This window comes from Struthio camelus, chromosome 1, assembly GCF_040807025.1.
Source record: "Struthio camelus isolate bStrCam1 chromosome 1, bStrCam1.hap1, whole genome shotgun sequence".
Lineage (NCBI taxonomy): Eukaryota > Metazoa > Chordata > Aves > Struthioniformes > Struthionidae > Struthio > Struthio camelus.
This window is the reverse complement of record NC_090942.1, coordinates 140,144,207-140,167,886: the sequence shown is the minus strand read 5'-3', so window position 1 is coordinate 140,167,886 and position 23,680 is coordinate 140,144,207. Positions and strand designations below refer to the sequence as shown.

At 42.8% G+C, this 23,680-nt stretch overlaps 1 long non-coding RNA gene and 1 other non-coding gene across 2 annotated transcripts in view; both read left to right on the top strand.

The window, feature by feature from the left end:
- The window catches only part of LOC138062325 (uncharacterized), a 63,447-nt gene that overhangs the window by 5,680 nt on the left and 34,087 nt on the right, over positions 1-23,680 (top strand). The gene's annotated exons all lie outside the window — the stretch shown is intronic.
- Positions 3,010-3,081, top strand: TRNAD-GUC (transfer RNA aspartic acid (anticodon GUC)). The gene has a single exon. It is a non-coding gene; the product is annotated as a tRNA-Asp (tRNA).

Here is a 23,680-nt window from a genome sequence, read left to right as displayed (position 1 = left end):
GGTCCAGAGTGTGGTAAAATAATGCAGATATTAAAAAAAATGCAAAAGTGATAATAATGCTAGGCACCACCTGGTGACTTGGAGAATAAGAATCCTGCTGTAAGTAAGTAAGGAATGAAGAACAGTGTTCAGCTGGATTTCTCAATACTTAATGTTAGAATGGGAAATAGTGACAGATCAGAGCGTTGCTTTGCATAGTTCCTACACAGGCAGGGAATGTAGCCACTTGTACTGTTTAGAGAGTGAAGAAATAGCTCTGGTTGTAATACGTGATTCACAGCTGACATTTCTATCTGTCTTCTTGCCCATGTGTAAGGAAGTGGATATAGTGGCTTGTTCAGGAACTGCATTGTTCACCGAGGCATAAAGAAGCCTCTCAAGTGTAACTAAAAATGTATCAGTAAATCCTGCACAGCGGCTATAAAATTACTTCGTGTTGATATTGAAGCCAGCAGCAAATGACAAAAGCCATATCTACAATGCCACATGAGAGATCTGAAGCCAGAGCTTCCTACTTGCTTTGATTTCACTGCTTCCACTGCACTCGCAAGGCAGTCTCAGACACATCTCAAAATTCAGCTCTCCAGAGAGTTTCAAGCAAAGGGAGAGATACAACTGGCAAAACTATGGTTAGGTACTCAGTTCTTCTCAAGGACAATACTATTGAGAGCAGAGCCATTCATAGGTTTAGTTCAGCTAAACAAATCAAGATTGGGAATGAGTCACTGGATGACAGCAGCCTTGTGCTCAGACCCATACTGTCTTGATGATTTCGTGTAAGTATCATGAGCAACCATTGATAGGGCCATGCAGTCCTCCAGATGGGAATGATATGCAGTAGTCTGGTAATTTCTGGTCACAGAAAGTTACCTTGCTGGCTGTGTCATACAGGCTCTGAAGGAGCAGGACACCAGTTTTACTTGTCCCATTGCGGTCAGGAAGCTTCTAGTCATCACTAGATGGAAGCTGGCTTCACGAGCTTGCTGTCCATCTGTGGCATAGCACTTCAGTACTAAGAAGCCTGCTGCGACAACCACTATGACAAGTTATGCAAATCCTGATATATATGGTCAGTCCTGAACTGATCACTGCCAATGAGGGCCGTAATACATGCTACATTCTAGAAAAGTCGCATGCCCAATATTACATTACCTTCAAAAATCCCACCCAGTGTTCTTTGAAGGCAGCCATGACTATTGTAATCATAAGGAGTACCTTTCTATCATGCACGGGGACATCAGTGATTATACTAGGTAGTTCATGCACACAGGCACTGGACACACCAGCCATCTGTATTAGATCTGTATGTTTCAGAGACGGCATTTTCCTCCTGAAATTTTCCCTTTTCCAACCATATCATTGATATCAGTGGAGAAAAGGTGTATGTACATTATATATGCTGACTACCATATTCCCAGCGGAGGGTTCAGGTGCCGCCCAGTTCATGCCAGCTATCCATGGAGTGCAACTTCAGGTGACATATGGTTTATCGGCTTTCTTGCAAGACCAGATTGACAACTTTGAGATTGGCTTAACACCAGAGTGGAGAATTCTTTTGGGTCTCTGTGGTCTGCTGTGCTTGGCCTCATCTGTGTAAGGTGAGCAGCGACCCCCCGAACCTGAGTGCTTGCAGGTGGTCAGGTCCTTACAGAGGATCCTAGTGTGGACCTTGGATACATCCCTAGTGTTGCATTCCCAGGAGTGAAGAACCATGGAAACTTGCCATTTGCATATACCTCAGCAAAATCAAATACCTTCAGTGCTCCTAGTCGGAGACAGCTCACACTGTCTTGTTATATACTTTTTCCTCTATCTTTTTCTTGGAGGTCAAGTCCTGTCATATCCCACATGTATCATGGGAGCAAGTGCCCTTCCTGAAGGCCTTTAGGATGGGAGAAGAAAGTGCATTTTCCCACTAAGGCAAGAGAACAAGCACATACTGTGAAGTGCAAAAATACTGTATTACTTTATCTGGTCTGTTGTAAATTCTTTCTTCTGTCATCTCATCTAGTCCATCAAACTTAAATCCACACAGAAGGTCTTTGTGACCAGTATAAATGTTAGGGCAGATGACTCCAAAAAAGAAAAGGAATGTAAACACTTGTTCGTGTTCTAACCCTAGTATTTAACAAAAAGCACTGAAATATATCTACTAAAAACAGAAAGTAAAACCAGGATTATCCAGGATCATATCTACCATATCGGTCCAGGCCTTAAGTCCTGACCATTCACTACCCACTCACCTTCGAAATATACCATTCTTCAGAGTAATGAAGGAAGAACATTCTGCTTTCCTATGAAGGACCAAAATAACAAAAAAAAGGTGACACTTACAGTCCTGGTGGCTTTTCCCTGCACCTGTTGACTGAATTTTTCACCATTCACAGTGGCCTGATGCTGGGGCCATTATATTTGTGCATGCTTTGTCTTTCAAATCAAGTCCTGCAGTGAAAGTTTATTAGCCTTGTTAGCCTGGCTGCCTCATAACCAAGGAGAAAGGCTAGCAGAGGAGCTCTGGGATTCAGCATGGTGGTGTAGTTATAAACAAGAAGAGAAAGCATTGGCCGCTGTGTTTTAAAAATGCATTCCAAGTATGGAGACGTGGCTGTCCTGGGTTGTGGCATGATGGCATTTGTACACATTCATTGATTTCTGGGTTATAGGGTGGGGGTCTTGAGCCATGATGGGTGGAAGAGTATGTCATCCAGACTGCATGATGGGAGGTCTATAGGAGGCTGAGGGCCAAGCTACCCCACAGTTTCATCCCTTTTACACCAATGGGACTACTGTCATGACATAATGAAAGCAGTCCAAGGACTAGGCACTGAGTATTGCTACAGATGCACCAGCAGCATCAGACAGACACAGTCAAAAATGTCCAAAGATAAGAATATCATGCAAGTCGACAGTAAACTGATATGAAAACTATTCCTTGGATCATGTATTCCCAGCATTCCCAGCATGAGGAATAATTTAATGCTGTCATCAGACTTTGTCATGTTGTACAGTTCCTCGTTAGTATAGTGGTAAGTATCCCCGCCTGTCACGCGGGAGACCGGGGTTCGATTCCCCGACGGGGAGGTACACACTTTATGGGTCCCGATGGGATGCACCCTCGAGCGCTGAGGGAGCTGGCGAATGTTATTGCTAGGCCACTCTCCATCATCTTGGAAGGGTCCTGGAGTAACAGCAGAGGTGCCTGAGGACTGGCATAAAGCCAGTGTCACTCCAGGCTTCCAAAAGGGCAAGAAGGAGGAGCCAGGAAACTCCAGGCCTGTCAGCTTCACCTCCATCCCGGGAAAGGTGATGGAACAGCTCATTCTGGAGGCCATCTCTAAGCTCATGGAGGACAAGAAGGTGATCAGGAGTAGTCAGCATGGATTCACCACAGGGGAAATGATGCTTGACCAATCTGACAGCCTTCTGTGATGGAATGACTGGCTGGGTAGATGAGGGCAGAGCAGTGGATGTTGTCTCCCTGGCCTTCAGCAAGGCTTTAGACACTGTGTCCCATCACACCCTCACAAATAAACTCAGGAAGTGTGGGTTGGATGAGTGGACAGTGAGATGGATTGAGAACTGGCTGAATGGCAGAGCTCATTGCCGGCAAAAAAAACACATCGGGACTCTGTCAGTCTCCCCCAACTCTGTCAGACACATACATATGATTGTGTCTTTTACTTCCTGTTGCATTGCCTATTTTAATTAAGAACAGTGAAAGCCTTCATAATTTTAAATAACAGTGGTCAAATGATGAACTTTCTATTCATCTAAAAAAAGATCCTTCTGCTTTTTGAAAAGAGGTCTCCCATATTCATCCCTAAAAGCATGCTCATTAAAAAGTATGAAGAAATGGTTAGAACCTTTTCCTATGGCTTTTTAGAGACTGCAAAGCTTTCTGTTAATTCAGCTGTGTCTGCTGGCTGTTTACTTTACTGAGCAGGGTATAATTTTTATGAATGATGACATATAACCCAGTTTTATAGGGATACTTTGGATTTGCCATATAATCTCATTGTCCCTGGATAACTGATGGTTTTCCTCAACAATTTTCCTTTGATTACCAGTAATCAGCCAGCAGCATCATATGGTTGTCTATTTGCCTTGTGCTTTCATGGCATATACATATAATGTTGCCAAAAGGGCTTTTAAAATAAAAAAGTTATGTTATTGTTCAGGCTTCTTTCAAGTTTGACTTAATAGCTGTTAGCTGTCATTAGGATAGTGTGCTATTACAATACTTCTGACCCAAGAGTGAATGCTATATTTTGATAACCAGTCACCAAAAGCAAGTCATGATCCTTTAACCAGAGTAATAAGAACTTTTGCTTTGTCTAGAGGATCTTTTTTTTTTTTTATGAATAAAAAATGATTATTCTCTGGCAAGCATAATGTTTTCACTCTTGATGAATCTAGTTGTGTTACTCATTCATACCTTTCTCCCGTGTCATTTCTCCTCAGAATGAATAGGCAGCAGTATAGGCACATCTGATGAGATTCAGTTGACCTAACTTTAGACCTCAAAAATGTAGTTAACTAACTCTAAGGTAGCCCTCCTCAGCTCCCATGGTGAGAAATAGGCATTTCTAGGGCATGATTCATCTGACTCCTTTTAGATATCTCTTTTAGGATGAGGCGAATAATACGTAGAAATTTCTCTTTCTCTGTATTGATTAAGAAAGGCACTTAAGGTGCCCGGTTCAATCAAATCCCATATCTCCTGTCCACATTGAGCTTCATGGGTGATTGGCATGATTGCAGTTCAGCACTAACACAATGCCTGAATTTCAGTCTCAACTGTTGGAGTCAGAAATGGAGGAACAGAAGAAAGTTTTACTTTGTTTTTGAATACATAGATAAGACAGTCAACTCTAACTTGGGTAATTATCTATTTAAACATAAATTAAGCTTAAATATAAATGCTCTTTCAGCTGTATTAAGTAGCTGTACATCCCTCAGGTATCATAGGGAACTGCACATGAAAATACCTGGAACGCTCAAAAAACATATATTTGTATGTCTAATTATTAGACATGTGTAGACACACTAACCATCCTCTCCTGTAAAGGGTGTCATAACCTTTGTCAGAATGGAATGAAAAAAATCAAGGGACTATTTTGAGGGTGCTGGATATGGATAATAGGGAAAGGGACATTTCTTGGCGGCTGCAAACCGTGCCAGTTTGCACCCAGAAAGATATTGGTGACAAAGCTTGATAGTCAGATTTCTGAAACTATCTTTATTTTCCGCATGGAAATTTAATGGCTGTTTGAACTTCAGGAGGACAGCAAATGCCTGTAGTCCTGGCCATCTGCTGCTTGTAAGCAACACAGGAGACAAGGCTGAATTATATTTTCTTCAGTACAGAAACCCAACAAGCATGTTCAGTAAATTTTACCTGCTTATGGAGCTGAGAGGAAACATACTCTGCATTTCTGTGAAGTAAAATATTTGTGTACAATCACAGAGTCTTCTTTTTTTAAGTGTAAACCATAAACAGAAGGAGCATCATCCAAATCATCCCAATCATACATGATTACCATTAATTTAAGGACTACTGTGACAATCTCCTTAGAACACAAAGACTATATCCGAGAACTTCATGGTATAGAGGGGACATATCAGTGCTCAGTTCATCCCAGAAATGTTTCTCAAAATGCATGAAGAAACTTCTTTGAGCAGAGCAGTACCAAATCTCAAGGATTCAAGGATTTATTGTTAAATCTTCCTGCTCTATACACTGACATACTGGCCAGTTTAATGAAAGAAGCTCATCTCTACACATAGTCAAGTGATAGATGTGTCAAATTCATCTGGAAAAGGATTCATGTCAGTGAATTGTTTGCAGTTCACTCACACTGGCATAATTCTCCATTCTGGTATTTTGAGGCTAGTATAAAAAATAGTCATACGCTATGAGGGCCCTAATTTTCCTTCACCTGGTCAAATACCTTTCTTCTGTGGATAATCCTACTGGGAACGATAAGATAGTTAAGACTCATCTCCTCAAGACTACTGCTCCTCCTGCCTCTGTACTGCTTCTCCTGAGTTCACTTCCCTTTCCATACAAATTTACATTGATTCTTTCAAGAGAAGACTGATAAAAACCGTACAGCTACTTTGCTGCCTTTGGCTTCTCTTTCTTCCTACTACCTCTTCCTCCTCTTCTCTGATAAAAACACAAGCCTCCCATTTGCTTTTCTCCTCTATTTTGCGTGCATCCTATCTCCCAGAGTCTTTGGATGCCTTTCTTATACTCCACCTGAATGCTTGCTCTAAGTATTTCCCCATTTTTCATTCTTAAGAATCCCACCCCCAATCCCCACTTATGCTTCCAACTTCTTCCCTGGCTTCCTCTTCCCTTTGGTCATTGGTGTCCTAAACTCTCCTCCTTCATCCTGTTTCCAGTCTATCCTCCATCCCTGACATAGATCTAACACTTCTCTCAGCAAAGCCTTGGATGACTGCAGCAGAATCTCATATCCAAAACGGCGGGCTTATCTTTTCTCAATTATCAAGCACCTGCAGCACATTCAGCTATGCTTCTTTTCATGAATTCTTGCCCTTCCCCAGAGACTCTGTCCTCTCCTGGCTTTTCTCCCATCTCTCTAATCATTTTTTTTCTGGATGTTCCTCAGGAGAGATCATTCCTTTATTTCCTATGGGTTTCAGATAGCTTTGCTTTACATTCCTATCTGCAGGCATTCTCTTTGGCTAATTTTGTCAGAAAAGAAATTCATTTCCAATCTCTACACAGACAAGGAAAGAGAAACAGATTTTCTCTTGTCTAAACTTAAATCTTGGTTTCTCTCTTTGGCAACCCTTCCAACTGTTCAATCATCCACTCTACCTACTTGTGACTAAAGGTAAAATCATTTTCTCTGGGCCGCTTGGTGGCTTTGTGTCCTTTTTGTTCAGTCCTTAGTCAGTGGGGTTATGGCCCCTGATAGACTACTGCAGTAATATGACAATTTAAATAGCAAGTAACGCTAGAGTGGCCCTAGATAAAAATAAGTCAATACTGAGATGAATGTCACATTACCTGGGAGAAAATGTACATTGGCATTAAAAAATCTGCATTTGAATCAGTTATTCAGAACTTGCCTGCTGTATGCTACAAAGTCTGATTTCCGCACTGTGCAAGAGCCTCTGCTGTCTGGCATAAAATACAAAATAGATAGAGGCTGTGGGTCCTGTTTCTTGCTTCCAGTACCTGGAACTGGCTCTCCACCTTATTAAGTCAATATCTTTAACACTTCCAAAAACAAAGCTTAAAGACAACTAATTTTTGTGATGTGGCATGAAAAACTGTACACAAATGCAGACAACAGTACTGGAAGATGTACATGTCAGGTATTGAATATAGTTTGGAAACCAAACCATTGCTAATTAGTTTTAAGGCTCCTGGAGACTAAGGAACTGTCTAGATGTAAACTAGAGATACATCACAGGAATATGGAATCGAGATGATGAAACATGGATCTTCAAATAGATAATTACTCCCTTTCAAGTTTAATTTTAACACTAAATTTGAAAGCAGTGTACTAATAAATGGTACGCACTTGTAAAGAAAGTGTGCTGGTCAAACTACATTTCTATCTACTTGCTTTTCATTGCAAAATGAGCAATGTGAGAACTTTTAAGCATGACCAACTGTGTCAGGATAAAATTTTATCTCTTATTTTTTCCTCTTTTTCAGTTACTTGATAGTCCAGGAAAACGTTCACAGCTCAGCCCATGTGTTTTGTACAGAAGTTAGAAAGAAAAAATCCACAGATTTATGTCCATATGCACTCATGCAAGAATGTACTGGAGGAAGAAAGGCATTATTCCATCTTATTACTCTGTGCAGCTTTATTATTAAGCATGGAAGAATAGTTTGTCTTTAATACTTCCTCTGTAGAAAAATGACAAACTTATCTTCATTGCCTAACTTTAATTTCCAATGTATGTTGGAAATGTTTGTTAGCTGAAGGAATGCTAGTTTGTTTTATTTTAAGAAAAAAAACTCCACTTTTTCACATTTAGTAAAGTACACTTTCTTTCTGTAGACAGTCTGTTGGTTTCCCAAGTCTTGTTATGTAACATGAGGTAATACTTTTTTGCTCAAGTTTCTGTAACTGCCTAGCTTCTGTGTTCAAGGGGATAGATTCCCTTACTTCTGGGGCATTTTTAATTGGATAATGTAATTCAGTGTAGTAACATAAAAAACTAAACTTCCATGTTGGTGGTTTGAAATTAAGCTGTATATTCATTAGTAACGTAATAAGCTCATTTGGTAGTTAGTTCTTCATCCGAATATTAAATGCTGAATAGAAAAGGAAATAGCATTTATGCTTAATCACGTTTCACACTACTTTTACTAACATACACCATTTTTAATATAACCCAATAGTGTATACTATTACTGTCCCTCTAGCCACTGGAAGTCCTTGTTGCTCTGTTTCAAAGCACGTGAAAAACATTTATCTGGAATAATCTAATGACTGAGGTCATTGCTTTCTGTGGACTTCACCTTAACCAAGGGCTAGTGAGGGCTGAAAGCGTACATATGATCTTATATCTGTGTATATAACACTTTCTGCAGTAAGTTTGATCTCTGTAATAAAAAATATTCTCAGTCGAATAATGTCAAATAATTTGATTGATATATATAGATAAAAAAGGTAGACAAAAACTTGTAAACTTGTGCATACGTGTGGCAAGATCTTTAGCTAATGTAGTTCACACTAGCCACATTAATGTTAGCCAGTTGTATGCCAGCTGAAGCTCTGAATGCTAATATAATACATATACAAAAATTAAAAATAAATGTTAGAAATATCAACTTTAAGCATCTCAGTGCTCTGAAATTGTACTACTTTTCAGTGGTTTTGTGCTTCAATCAGTTTGTTAGAGAGATTTATATGACAACGTAAAGCTGCGATGCACGGTGGATAATGCCCTTCAGCATTTTGCCCTTGACTTATTCTGCCCTTTATCTCTCAAGATCCTGAATCTAGAACAATTTGTTGTGTGAAATCAGGCAAAATCAGGGCAGAATCATCAGACCTCACATGCTTCTTTTGATCTGGTAGTGATAGTTTGAAGAGCTGGTAACCATAGCAACCAAATAGGCTGCAAATAGTCCAAGAGCCTGTTGAACAGACCAAATGACATGCTGCAGACGCAACGGCAAAAGGAATCATGCCTTTTGGGACTGTTACAGGAAGGGATAGGTTCTTTGTATTTGAGCCAGTTTTGCCCTTTAATGTGGATTTCTTTACCAGATTTCAATATAAAATAAAGTGGCTCTAAAAAATAAAATTGGAGACTGCTGGTGCAAATGACAGTAGTACGAGTCCTACCCTGAGGACAGTATCTCCTCTTGCTAGGCACTAGAGCCACAAGGCAGGGCACCCTGTAGGCTGCCCCTGGGTCAAGCCAGTGAGCTCACCACCATTCTGATGCACCTCTAGCACGGGGAGAGGCAGCTTGCATGCTGCCAGGTGGCTGTCTCTAGGCTCTTGGGTGGCCAAGGGCTGGGTGGATCAGGGACCCAGGACTGCACTACTGACACAGTTCCTGAAAGGCTCGACTGGGGACATCTGAATCACCTTGTACTTGCTGCTTATATGTGGCTGGAGGAGTTGGGTACAACTGGATTTTTTTCAACGGTATGTTCAACTGTTTTCTAAATGTAGGTGATCAATGAAAAATTTAGCTCCTTGAGTGACCATGATCCTCGGATTTTATGGTCTGCAAATCTCTGTGATTGATTGTTTTTTTAATTGGACTTGCAGGGATTGCAGGACAGGTCATTAGTATACCTAATTTGATAATTCTTTGTCACGACTAATATTCTTTTTTTTTAAATCTCCTAAATAAAATGCACTATTTCTACTATATTTATTTTTCCCTTCTGGAAAGGAGGATTAACTCCTCCTTTCTGAATCAAATTTCTCAATGAAGGCTCTCCTGAGAACACGGAGGAGGGTTTAAGTGTGAGGCTGCTGAGCCTACTTAGTTTCTAGAGAAATAGCCTGTGGTAAATGTAGTAATGCAATCAGAAGATTTTTAATAAAAATCTGTTGGCTCCATTGCTTTCATCCCAGTGGGGAGGCTCACTCTCTCATATTTATGTTTGAGGCTAAGGATCATATCCACTTCTTGCCTGCAGAAACCATAAGAGAGTTGGAGGTGACAACATTGTCATTGAATTATCTTGAATTATCTTAAGATTGAGCCTTTTCTCAAGTCCACATGTGTCCCAGACACATCATTACTTGGAATCATTCATGAATGCAGAAGTTTAGGTTGCTCTCTGAAACATTCTCAAGAGTATAAGAGGCTGAGTATCACACCAGACTCTCCCTCATGTGGGATGGGTAGATGAGACCCGGATGGGTTAAGCATGCTGCAGTCTAGCTCTTCAGTGGCTATTCTGAGCTTAGCCCTCCCTCAGAGTTCTGGAGATGCAGTGGACCCATGGTCAGGTTGGACAAACACCCAACAGAGTGGCTGGAAAGTGCTCAGGTCACGAGAATGGCATGCTTGCATTTATCCTTGAAGCTGCAGCTTGTTTTTCAAGGCAGATATAGCTAGGGTTTTCTGGTAGTTGTTCCCGTAGGTGGGAGGTATCTAGGGCAAGAAGCAAAAGCCTGGTGAATCATAGCATTTTGGAATAAAAAGAAGCCCTGTGGTACAAAACCAAGATAGACGCCCCCAGGCAAAGAATTGACCATTTCATGCTACTTTGCTATCCTTTCTTTTCCTGAAAGCAAAAGAGAAGAACTGGAGAAAAGATGAAGCAAGTACTAATGTCATTCAAACAGCATTAATAATTCTGATCTGAGATGGTAAGCTAAAGAAGGAGCCTACAACAAGTACTTACATTTAGAGAAATGCAGAGACCCAATCTAGCTATTTCCCCTTGACTTCTTAATCTCAGTAGTTCATTTAAAATAAGAGGTTGACATAATCTGTGTGTTTATCTTTGTGTGTGTATAATGGTATATATGGAGGTGGTCAAATAGTAGAAAACTATTCATAGGTAACTCATTCACTAAATTATAAGAAAAAAGAAATTAAAATATGCATGTAATATTACACAAATAACTGCTAGTCAAAAATGGAAACACTGTATATAGTTAGTAATGAAGATACTGACTTAGAGCAGTATCTCCAGTTCAAAGAGGAACTGACCTAATTTTTTTCTCCAGTCTTGCTACGTATATGTACAGCTGCAGGTAGTTTTGCTGAAGTTCAGGGTCGAGTTCTCAGAGCTAAGTGAATCTACATCCAAAAAGCCTCCACAGGTAGAGTGTGAGTGTACGCCAGGACCTGGCCTTCCTACTCTGTTACTCCTGCCCATGCCCATGCAGCCGGTAGGCATGTTTCCCTCTGAGCTCAGAACGTGTGTGTACTCATGTACTCTGCATTCAACCAAGATATTTGGGCTGGCGCATAAACCTGGGATGCAACCTACCATGATGTAGTAGATACAGCGAATACAATATGTGTGAATACATTCCGGTTGCATTCTCAACACCATAATCCTTTCCTATTTGTCTACTCCTTTAGCTACAGCTCTGTCCGAATTACTTTATCCCAGCCATCTTCCATGCAGCTTGCTGCTTGTAAAATGCCCTGGTGTTCTGATTGTACTGATGAAGTTAACATCATTCTCAGAAGATAGATCAATTGCCTGCCACCTATTCATAATTAGTTCTTGAAACCACAACAACTACTTGCAAGTATAAGGAGAGCGCCAGCAGGCATAAACAAGAGGTGGGTTGTAATAGTCTGAGACAAAGCAATACATCTCTCAGGTCTGGTGTCAGCATCATTTGTTACAACCTGAAGAAACTCCTGCAAAATCGTTGTGTGGAGCAAACTGAGAGTATAATGAAAAGAATGGATGCAACAGTACCAGATGGACATATGTATTTCTCAGAATTCCATCCCTTTTTTTATAATAAAAAAGATAGCTATCATTATCTTGTCTTTAGTACATTACAAATACTTTGCTTCCAAACTCTTTTGACCTTCCTGTCACTGCCAAGAGAGAGTAGAAATTGCCTCACTTGACTTTAAACCTATAAGAGCTAGGTAGTGCAGCCAACAGAGGCAGCGAACAGAGGCAGCAGTTTGCGCAGCAGTGTCTGGGCTCTGCCTGGGCCTTCTGTGGGCCTTGTTGGAAGTTGTGGAGGCTTTCTGGGGACCCCTGAGGAACTAGATGGTGCTTGCTGCTAGCAGGAAGGGAGAGCTGGGCAAGGACTCCTGCAGGGGGCCTTGACTTAACTTCTCCTGGGAAGTTCTAGCTAGGTGGGGCTGCTGCTAATGAGCTCTCTGGGCTGCCCTGGTCAGAGGGAGTTGGGGCTTTTGTTTCAGGTGGCTCCTGATTGGGTGGGTCAAGCACCCTTGTGAGTCACTGCTAGGCAGAGGCCTATATAAGAGCCAGGCCCAGAGTGCAGCCAACAGAGGCAGCCAACAGATGCAGCAGTTTGTGCAGCAGTTTGTGCAGAAGGGTGCCAGAAGGCAAAGAAGGCACCTCTCCATTTTGCACAGTGGTGTGTCCTTCCCCGGGGCATGGTCATGACACGCCGCAGAGCATGCTCCCCAGTGGCTGCTGGAGGTGCTGCATCAGCTGTGGCTGTGTCTGAGGCTTCAGCCCAGACAGACCCTCAGACAGCAGATGCAGCTCTGCAGGTGTCGGGCTGCAGGGAGTGCCTGGGGCCTCTCCGCAAGGCCTGGGCTGACAGTCAACTCTCCTGTGTGAGGTGTGCTGTGGTTGACCAGTTGCGTCACCAGATAAAGGAGTTATGGGAGGAGGTTAGTAGGCTGCGTAGCATCCGAGAGGATGAGCGGGAGATTGACAGGGCGTTCTCGGAGACTGTGCAGCTCCGGGAGTCCCCTGCCCCCACTGCAGCGGAGGTGTCAGAGGGCTCAGCACCGTGTGTAAAGGTGCATCATAACGCTGTGGAAGAGGGCTGGAAGCTGGTGACCTCTCGTAGAAGGAGAAAGGCTCTTGCTCCTCCTCAAGACTTACCCTTGAAGAACAAGTTTAGCGCCCTCCAAGCTGAGGAGGAGCTGGGCATGGCTCCAAGGGAGGCAACTGGCCTGGCAGACCCTGTGCCGTGCAGGAACCCCCGGAAGAAACGGCGAGTGATTGTTGTGGGTGACTCCCTGCTGCAGGGGACAGAGGCACCTATCTGCCGACCTGATCTCTTGTCCAGAGAGGTTTGTTGCCTGCCAGGGGCTCGAATAAGAGATGTCATGGAAAGACTGCCAAGGCTTGTCCACGCGTCGGACTACTACCCTCTGCTGGTCTTCCATGTGGGTGCTAACGACACGAAAGGCAAACTGGAAACCATCCAACAGGACTTCAGAGCTCTGGGAATGGTGGTGAAGGGTCTGGGAGCCCAGGTCATTTTCTCCTCAATGCTGCCTGTGAGAGGAAGGGACGGGAGGAGGAGTAGAAGGATTTTCCAAGTTAACAACTGGCTGCGCTGCTGGTGTTGGCAACAGGGCTTTGGTTTCTATGACCATGGGACCCTGTTTGAAGATCAACAGCTGATGGGGAGCGATGGGATCCACCTTACCAAGCGGGGCACGCGTGTCTTTGCCAACAGATTGGCCAGCCTAGTAAGGAGGGCTTTAAACTAGGCAAGATGGGGGAAGGGGAGTGGTATAGTGACAGGAGAGTCAGTAAAACACTGATCCAGTCAGGAGGCCTCCAGCGGGTGCATGCAGCCAGGGGAGACAACATGGAACATGGCTATGGAGGATCCTCTTGCACCTCTCCTGGGAAGCTTCCATGCTTGACTGGCTCTCTGAAATGCCTGTATACCAATGCGCGCAGCATGGGGAATAAACAGGAAGAGTTAGAGATCTGTGTGCGGTCGCAGGGCCATGATCTCATTGCAGTTCCAGAGACATGGTGGGAGAGCTCATATGACTGGGATGCTGTCATGGATGGCTATGTGCTTTTTAGGAAAGACAGACCAGGAAGGCGAGGTGGTGGAGTTGCTCTTTATGTGAGGGAGCAACTAGAATGTGTGGAGCTCTGCCTCGGGGTGGATGAAGAGCAAGGTGAGAGCCTATGGGTAAGGATTAAAGGGCAGGCTGACATGGGTGACACTGTTGTGGGGGTTTACTACAGGCCACCTGACCAGGAGGAAGTCATTGATGAGGCCTTCTACAGACAGCTGGAAGTAGCCTCACGCTCACAGGCCCTGGTTCTCATGGGAGACTTCAACCACCCTGACATCTGCTGGCAAGACATCACAGCTAGGCACAAACAGTCCAAGAGGTTCCTGCAGAACATTGAGGATAACTTTTTGACTTAGGTGGTGGAGAAGCCAGTGAGGAGAGGTGCAATGCTAGACCTTGTACCAACAAACAAAGGTCTGGTTGGAGAGGTGAAGGTTGGGGGCAGCCTTGGCTGCAGTGACCATGAGATGGTGGAGTTCAGGATCCTATGAGGAGGGAGCAGGGCAACAAGTAGGATCACAACCTTGAACTTCAGGAGAGCAAACTCTTCAGGGACCTACTTAGGGGAATCTCCTGGGGTAGGGCCCTGGAAGGAAGAGGGGTCCAAGAAAGCTGGTTAATATTCAAGCATCACCTCCTCCAGGCTCAAGATGGGTGCATCCCTCTGAGTAAGAAGTCCAGCAAAGCGGGCAGGAGACCTGCCTGGATGAGCAAAGAACTCCTGGCAAAACTCCAACACAAGAAGGAAGTACACAGAATGTGGCAAAGGGGACAGGCCACTTGGGAGGAATACAGGGACGTTGTCAGAGTGTGCAGGGATGCGACAAGGAAGGCTAAGGCCCATTTGGAATTAAATCTGGCAAGGGATGTCAAGGACAACAAGAAGGGGTTCTTCCGATACATCAATAGCAAAAGGGAAGCCTAGGGAAAATGTCGGCCCACTGCTGAATGGGGTGGGTGCCCTGATAACAAAGGATACAGAGAAGGCAGAGTTATTGAATGCTGCCTTTGCTTCAGTCTTCACTGCTAAGGCCAGCCCTCAGGAATTCCAGAGGCTGGGGACAAGAGAGGAAGTCTGGAGAAAGGAAGACTCTCCCTTGGTTGAGGAGGATCGGGTTAGAGATCTTTTGTCCAAACTTGACATCCATAAATCCATGGGCCCCGATGGGATGCACCCTCGAGCGCTGAGGGAGCTGGCGAATGTTATTGCTAGGCCACTCTCCATCATCTTGGAAGGGTCCTGGAGTAACAGCAGAGGTGCCTGAGGACTGGCATAAAGCCAATGTCACACCAGTCTTCCAAAAGGGCAAGAAGGAGGAACCAGGAAACTCCAGGCCTGTCAGCCTCACCTCCATCCCGGGAAAGGTGGTGGAACAGCTCATTCTGGAGGCCATCTCTAAGCTCATGGAGGACAAGAAGGTGATCAGGAGTAGTCAGCATGGATTCACCAGCGGGAAATGATGCTTGACCAATCTGACAGCCTTCTGTGATGGAATGACTGGCTGGGTAGATGAGGGCAGAGCAGTGGATGTTGTCTCCCTGGCCTTCAGCAAGGCTTTGGACACTGTGTCCCATCACATCCTCCTAGGTAAGCTCAGGAAGTGTGGGTTGGATGAGTGGACAGTGAGGTGGCTTGAGAACTGGCTGGATGGCCAAGCTCAGAGGGTTGTGGTGAATGGCACAGAGTCAGGTTGGAGGCCTGTAGCTAGTGGTGTCCCCCAGGGGTCAGTCCTGGGTCCAGTCTTGTTCAATGTATTCATCAATGACCTGGAGGAAGGGACAGAGTGCACCCTCAGCAAGTTTGCTGAGGATACTAAACTGGGGGGAGTGGCTGACACACCAGAAGACTGTGCTGCCTTTCAGAGGGACCTGGACAGGCTGGAGAGCTGGGAGGAGAGGACCCTCCTGAAGTTCAACAAAGGCAAGTGCAGGGTCCTGCACCTCAAGAGGAATAATCCCATGCACCAGGACAGGCTGGGGGTTGACCTGCTTGGAAGCAGCTCTGCAGAGAAGCACCTGGGAGTGCTGGTGGACAACAAGTTAAGCATGAGGCAGCAGTGTGCCCTTGTGGCCAAGAAGGCCAAGGGGATCCTGGGGTGCGTCAGGCAGAGTGTTGCCAGCAGGTGGAGGGAGGTGATGCTGCCCCTCTCCTCAGCCCTGGGGAGGCCTCCCCTGGAGTCCTGTGTCCAGTTCTGGGCTCCCCAGTACAAGAGAGACATGGCACTCCTGGAGAGAGTCCAGTGGAGGGCTACCAAGATGATTAGAGGGCTGGAGCACCTCTCCTCTGAAGAAAGACTGCAAGAGCTGGGCCTGTTCAGCCTGGAGAAGAGAAGATTGAGAGGGGATCTCATCAATGTGTACAAGTATCTGAAGGGGGAGTGTCAAGAGGATGAGGCCAGCCTCTTCTCCGTGGTGCCCAGCAACAGGACAAGAGGCAACGGGAGAAACTGAACCACAGGAAGTTCCATCTGAACCTGAGAAAAAACTTCTTCACTGTGAGGGTGACAGAGCATTGGGACAGGTTGCCCAGAGAGGTAGTGGAGTCTCCTTCGCTGGAGATGTTCAAAACCCGTCTGGATGTGATCCTGGGCAATATGCTCTAGAGGACCCTTGTTGAGCAGGGAGGTTGGACTAGATGATCTCCAGAGGTCCCTTCCAACCTAAACAATTCTGTGATTCTGTATGGAGTTTAAGCTGCCTGAAGACTGGATGTAGGTCCTATGGACACTCCAAGGGAAGATGCAGAAGATTAATTTTGCCTGTCCCGGGTAGCTATCTTCAAAAGGAATGGATTGCTATCCAGAGGTGCCTCTCTCTCCATTTGCTAACTTTGTAGTGAATCTGAATATTGATTTTAGACAGTATGTCTGATTTTTAAAATGCTGAAGTTAGAGAAGAAGAATCCTGTCTTAAAGACCTAGGTGAAGTCATCCATGTGTTACCATTCTCATTAGTTAACAGAGATCGAGCTTATCTGTTCTGGGGTATTTAAAAGAATGTAGGTATGTTGTCTATTTTGGAAAATATAACTATTTTACAGCCCCGTTCTGGACTCTAGGTATATCTTCAGAGCATAGTCTGCTGAACTTGTGCAAGCAGTAGCTACATCTGCTTTTTGTGGAAGCTTTGTAAAATTCCATTAACTGCTCATGTTCATTATTCAAGGGCACTTCTGCTAACATTCCTTGTTCCTCTGTTTTATGTCATGGAACCTTTACTAAATAGCTGTACTTCTGCAGCAGCTTCTTGGAAAAGCACGCTAAACTTCTGAGGCACTAGAACAGCCCTACTCATGGTGAAGGACACATGAAACATTGCAATATTGAATCAACAGTTGAGACACGTGCAGAACAGTGATCAAGGTTGCTTGTTCTAGCATAGCACAGAAAAGTATGATATAACATAACTGCTATGTCAGACTTACTGCCAGAAAATGAATTCTGCACTGAGCTGTGTAAACTCTGTTTTTAGATGAGTCTCAGTGTGACTTTTTGAGTCAACCTGACATCTCTTCCTAGAGGGCAGATTCCATTTAAGATTTTTTTGAATTACAGACATGCACCCTGAAAGGTTTTGAAAAGGCTCTGGGACTTTTGAAAAGCTATTTTCCTATATAACTACATCAAGGAGTAAATAACTTTGCTCCTAGTGAAAGACCAGGTAGTATTATTGTACATGATAGTATTTTTGCCTTGGAGACAATCATTATGGCAGGCGCCATATAGAAATTCCCTGCTCCAAAGAGTAATGCTATGGTGTTTAGTTAGGGGATAGAAATGCTACTGAAAAGACAAGCCTCTTTTCTTGCAGAATCCTACTGTAGCTGTCTGAAGATTAGCTTTTCAGAAAAGTGACTTGAAGAAAAACTACCTAAGGGCCTCAGGATATTTCTGATTGCAGACAGAGCTGTGGGGATCAGTTTCTGCCTACCACAGAACAAACAAGAAGGCCACATCAGTGCTTCTGGAGTCTTCCTGTGAGACTGATGATGGGGAGGCCAGAAAACATTGCAGCCAGAGACGTTCGCCTATTACCATTCACCTACCCTGCTGTCAAGGAAAAGACAATGGTATGCTTATGTTTTCCAGAAGGGGTGACATCCTAGCAAAACTATGTATGATGTTTGGAACACCATGAAGAACCTCAAGCCAGTCCTTAGCAAAAGTGAAAAAAATCACCTGGACAAAGATACTGCCTTCAGAATTTGGCATTCCATGGTTTGGATCTGTTTGGAGCAGGACTAGCCTTGAAAGGATGTCAGTAGCTTTTTGTCAATGGCTTGAGGGACCAGTAAACTTAGGAAGAAGACTCAGAGTGAATCACATAGATTTTTTTTTTAAACTGAAAGGTCTCAGCAGCTGTGGGAGAGGCTTAGACAGGGTCATCTTGTGAAACTGGAAGGTCCAGGGTACAGAACAGAAATACAGGTGTGCATGAAGGACTGTAAGCCACTCACAGTATGGACTATATGTTCAAGGCATCTGGCTTTTGATCTGCAGTGCCTTTGCTGTAACATCCTATTAAAGCTGAAGTTTAAGACTATAGACTTGGGAACCCATGGCCTAATATGCAATGATGTCATGTTATGGACCTTGAAAGTCAGTTTGTGGAAAATAGAAGGTTCAGAAAGTTTCTCTCCTGTTAGGTGTTTTTAACGGAGAAAGAAGACTGGACTTTTGAAAGGATTTTCCTTTGTTATTGGTCTTGAAGCTAATTTTTCTTCTCCCAGGGTCCTTCCTGCTAAGGCATGTTAGTAATTGGAGGGCTGAGATAAACACAGATATAGCCTGCCCATGCCCCTGAGCCGCTGGTAGCCCATGTAAGGCAGCAGCACCTATTGTTACTATTTAGCAGATCTGTGGTTGAGGATTGTGGCCTTTGTCCCAAAGCTCTGGGTATTGTCTGTCCCTTAGTTTGTTTCTGGCCTCTCATCTGGTAGTTTTTTCTCCACCCTTAGCTTCACATCCTTGCATGTACCCTGGTAATAGATTTTGATGTAAAATACTGTGCTGGACTATGTGTACTTTGGTCTCTTATGAGGCTGACAAGAAAGCAGTTGTGATATTGGGGTTGCAGTTAAGATTCTTTGCCCATTATCCTCAGCCATCCTTCTTTGAGGCTTGGTAGCCAACTAAATCTGATCTCCCCAAAGTCACTTGTTCATTTCTAATTTTATTGCTTGGCTGAGACTCAGCTATATTCGTTCCTCTGTATGCTTTATCCTTTCACTTGGTCATTTCCTCTTCCTTTTCTCTATGCATTTATTAAATTTCAATCTTTTCTATATAGTTCCCCTTTCTCTTAGCCTTAGTATCCAGACAATTGCACTTTCTTTTCATACTTGCTTGATGAAATTTCTTGCCACACTGATTCTATCTGATTGTAGTCAAGAATTTTTTGTTGCTTGTGGAATTTTCAAGATTTTTCCAAGGCTATTTTTCATGTATTTCCTATTTATCAAGGTTTCTTTTACAAGAATGAGATCTTGAAGTTCTGTATCTGGCTGTTCTCCATACAGGCTGCCTTCAGAAGTCTACTTCTGTGTCTATTCATTTTGAATAAGAAATATTATTTTTCAGTGTAAATGGAGTACGTGCTCAGATTGCTAAAGTAAACATATTACAACACATGGCCAGAAGGCAAAAGCTTTTAAACCATCTCCATTTGTTGTGATTTCCTTTCCTTTTTTCTCAGGACTTTCATCTAGCCTATTTATCTTATGTCATTCATTCAGAAGTTGCAAAGGTCGGGGAAGAAGTCTTCAGCTTGGGATTGTTGTGGTTGGAACCTAACTTTAAAGTATTGATTCAGTATTTGACCTTGATCTAGTAGTAAAACAGCTTTACACAGAATCCTTGACTTCATCACACCCAACTATAAACTTGACCCATATGAACACCAGGTGCTGCTCCTGAAAAACTACTACTTAGACAGAGCCTAAGAAAAGGGGCCAGTTAAATAATTTAATACCTGACAGATGCACTTCCTCAAACGGAGAAGTCTAGCTTTCTACGGACAGTGGCTTTCAGAATTGAGGGAAGAAACATACGTTAAAAAGAAACATATGTAAAATTTGGGGGCTGTTTGGCTATAGGACAATGACAGCAGCTTTCCCGTTATGGCTTGTGTTTAGGTAATGTGGAATTCGGTGAATTTTATTTTTGAATCTGAAGTTTTCAAAGGTTTGAAGAGGTGATCAGCTGTGACAGATTTTATACAGGAAAACTGTGGCAATTACAAGTGACATGTATCTTTTAGTCTTATAATGTAAACAGAAAAAGGCTGTTTATTCTTTAGAGAAATCCAAATGGAACGAGAAAATATTTTTAGTATTATCAAGAATGAATTTGCTACTCAAAGCATTAGCTTTTTTAATGAGAAATTCTTGGTACTTGTATACCATACAAATTTACAAGAGTAATTACAAATCCATACATTCAATTGCAGACATTCAGGTAAAAGGCATAACAATAACAGTGTCAAACTAATGGAGCGAGTTTTTGCTAGGTTTTGGTGTCTTGTCTGAGTTGATCTCCATTAGTTTTAGAAAAGCTAAGTGAACAAAACTCTTCTTATGGCACAAGTGCAATAAACTGGCAAATGAGTAGTGAAGTGAAGCACAGCAAAAGGAAAGAGATGTGAATATTGAGGAAAGATGCCAGCTTTGGAGAAGAAGGATGAAGGTCAGCTGGTACTGGTACCATGCCTCTAGTTGGAAATAAGACCTTTCTTGACTCTCATTGGAAATATCCATTTTGATCCTTTTTATTCTTTTCTGCGTTATGGGCTAGATAGAAATTTGCATTTTACCTTAAATAGCAAGGGTTGTCCTTGTTTTATAGTGAACCCAGGTGCTCAATCCCACTGAATTCAAATAAATTTCTCCAGTTCTTAAAATGGAGAAAGACCTGCACCTACCTGATACTGTCTTCAAGTGACAGGCCTTCATTCGAAAAAAGTCAGCAAGAAAGGCCTTATTTACTATTAAATGTTTGTAGCTGAAATATAATTAAGTGAAAGGGTAATTTGAACAGGGCTCTGTGACATACCCAGAGCACATATAAGGTAACAAACTGCACTTGAGGCAGACGGAATAGGTGGAGCCCTATGAATTCAGGTATAAAACTAAAATATATAAAAATTGATAAAGCAAGCACCTTCTTCTAGGATCTATTGCTCCTTGTAGTTCCCTTCCTTTCCTTAGCTTTTCTCTCAGCTGGGATATCTGTAGAGATCTGGCCATCTTGGCCCTCTGGGAATGACCCAATAAAAAGTGCTAATTGCTACTAAGAGACTTTAGGTAGGCCTGAAAGATGTTGCTTGCAGGCACTTTTATTTTAAATAAAAGTGGAATCGGAGATGCTGCAGCAGAACTCTGCCAACTTGAGGAAATCTCGGAGGGAAAAAAAAGTACATTTTTTTAATAATTCACTCAGCTTTTTATTATTTCAAGCCATTTATTACTGGTACACAGTGTCTACATAAGAACCTTTTCTTGTTTCCAATACCTGCATATTGAGCAAACTCAGGCTCAAAAACATTTTGGATACTTTGCAGAGGATTTGAAAGGAAAATGCTGGAGTTAGCTAAAATGACTAGTTTTCCAATAGCACACTTGTCTATGTACATATTTCTTGAACACCCACAGACTTTTGGAAATTACGTGGTTATTAAGGATATTTGGGAGAAGACGGTTACCACATTTGCTCAACTGGTTTGCATTGTGTAGCCTACCTGAATATCTTTAAAACATTATTTAGCCTCTGCCAGTAATACTCTATCATCATCAGAAGTACTTTTTATTGGGTACAACAGTACTGTGGTTTTCATATTGCTTTATGTCAGCCTATGGAAAACTGATGACTGGGTTGTGTCCTTCTTTGTGTGGGTTTAATCTCACACATCTAGATCTACCTGTATTGAATGCTATAAAATCTTTTCCTCAGAGAGTAATAAATGCCTTCACCTCAACTTGGTGAAGGAAGAGAATTTTTCTCTCCTTCCTTCTGCACTTACTATTGTGGCCATTTTGGAAATTCAAGACTCACAGAGATCTTGTTTCAATTTTTTCATATCATTTCTACAACACATGCCTTTAATTGATGTTATTACTTTTCTTGCCCACATTCTTCTTATTATAAAGGGCTGGCCTCAGTATGAACCTTGAGAGATTGCAATCCAGGAACGTTAAAGAGATTTAAATCCCTTAATGTTCAAAGCTTTAAAAACTATTTTATGATATGGCAATTAAAGGTGACAAGCTGCAACTCTTTAATACTGAGTGGCTGCCTAGAGTAACAGGATCCCACAGAATGCATTACAAGTGTGGCTCAACAGAAAATACACAATGTGTCCCGTTTCTCCCCTCGCCCTTTCCCCTTACAAAAAATAAAACTTGTGAAAGATAAAGAAAACAATATAGATTGTTACTTGGTTGAAAGATGCCTTTTTTTGAGAAGAGAAAGTTGTAATTGTGTTAGCCAATAACATTAGCTATTCAAAGTGTGCAATACCTCCTGCAAGAAATGTAGTCCCTGGGGACGAGGAGCTATTCCTGCATAGCAATTTTCTGGAGAGAAGGGCTGGAAGCTACTGTTCCAGCTTCGGGCAGTACTGACAGGCCAGTCATGATTAATCTTGAGGTAGTGTTCAGGCATCCTTTTTGGCCCACTTTTATAGTCCACTTGAGCCATTTGCAGTCGTGATCATGCATACTCAGTCTGGGGGGGTGGATGGCAGCTACAGCATTTGGAGGACAAGAGAAGAAGGAAAGGCTTTGGCACACTAACTACCATGTTCTCTACCTGTTTGAGATGAGCTTTATGTCCCTCTAGTACCACTAATCCTGCAGCTCCAGTTAAATGGGATAAAAATGAAGCAAAACATGAAGCAAAACATAGAAGCTGTTGCACTCTGGGCAAACCTGAAAGTACAGGCCAAATTCACCTCTAGTGCAGAGATGCAATTTCTCAGAAGTCAGGGAGCTGTATCCCCATACATTAAAGGTATATTTGATGAGCTTGCATTCCTATTCTGTTTAAAGGCAGATGACTAAACTGTTTCCTGTTAGTGCTCACCTGGGAAATGCTAGATGCTATAAAGGCACCATTCACTCTTAGCCCTTCCTGGGCTCTCTATGGCCAAAGAAAGGGGCTCAGAATAGACACCACAGAAACTCCTCTTAAGATCAGTTATATAGTTAAGGGGTGAGCTGCTGACAAAGTTAGCAGATAGAAAGAATGAAAAACAAATGAGTCTTCCTCTTTCAAAAGCTATTTCACATACTGTACACTAACCTCTAAATAGTAAATATTTATCACAGTTATAAATTCCAACACTCTTTAATCACCACCTAAGAATACTATAGCCATTGCCAGTGGTCTTAGCTGAGCCCTAAACAAGCAGTTCTTTCTGAGAAGCAGTCTGTAGGCAGAGCATGTGCCTGGCTATTTTTTTGTTGTTATTTTGTTTTTTTTTTACAGAGCTGTATATTATATATTCACTCTATTTATCTCTTATCTTTGCCTTGGCTCATGCTAGAAGGCTCTTTAAGAATACAATCTAAAAAATTCTATACAGTATGAACCCACACCTCTCTGTGAATTGCGATATACGTATCTTTGGTTCATCTCGTGCACTGGATAATGCAGGGTTACGGATTCATTCTTTACAAAAACAGAGTGACCTTTCGGAAAACACTTCACTG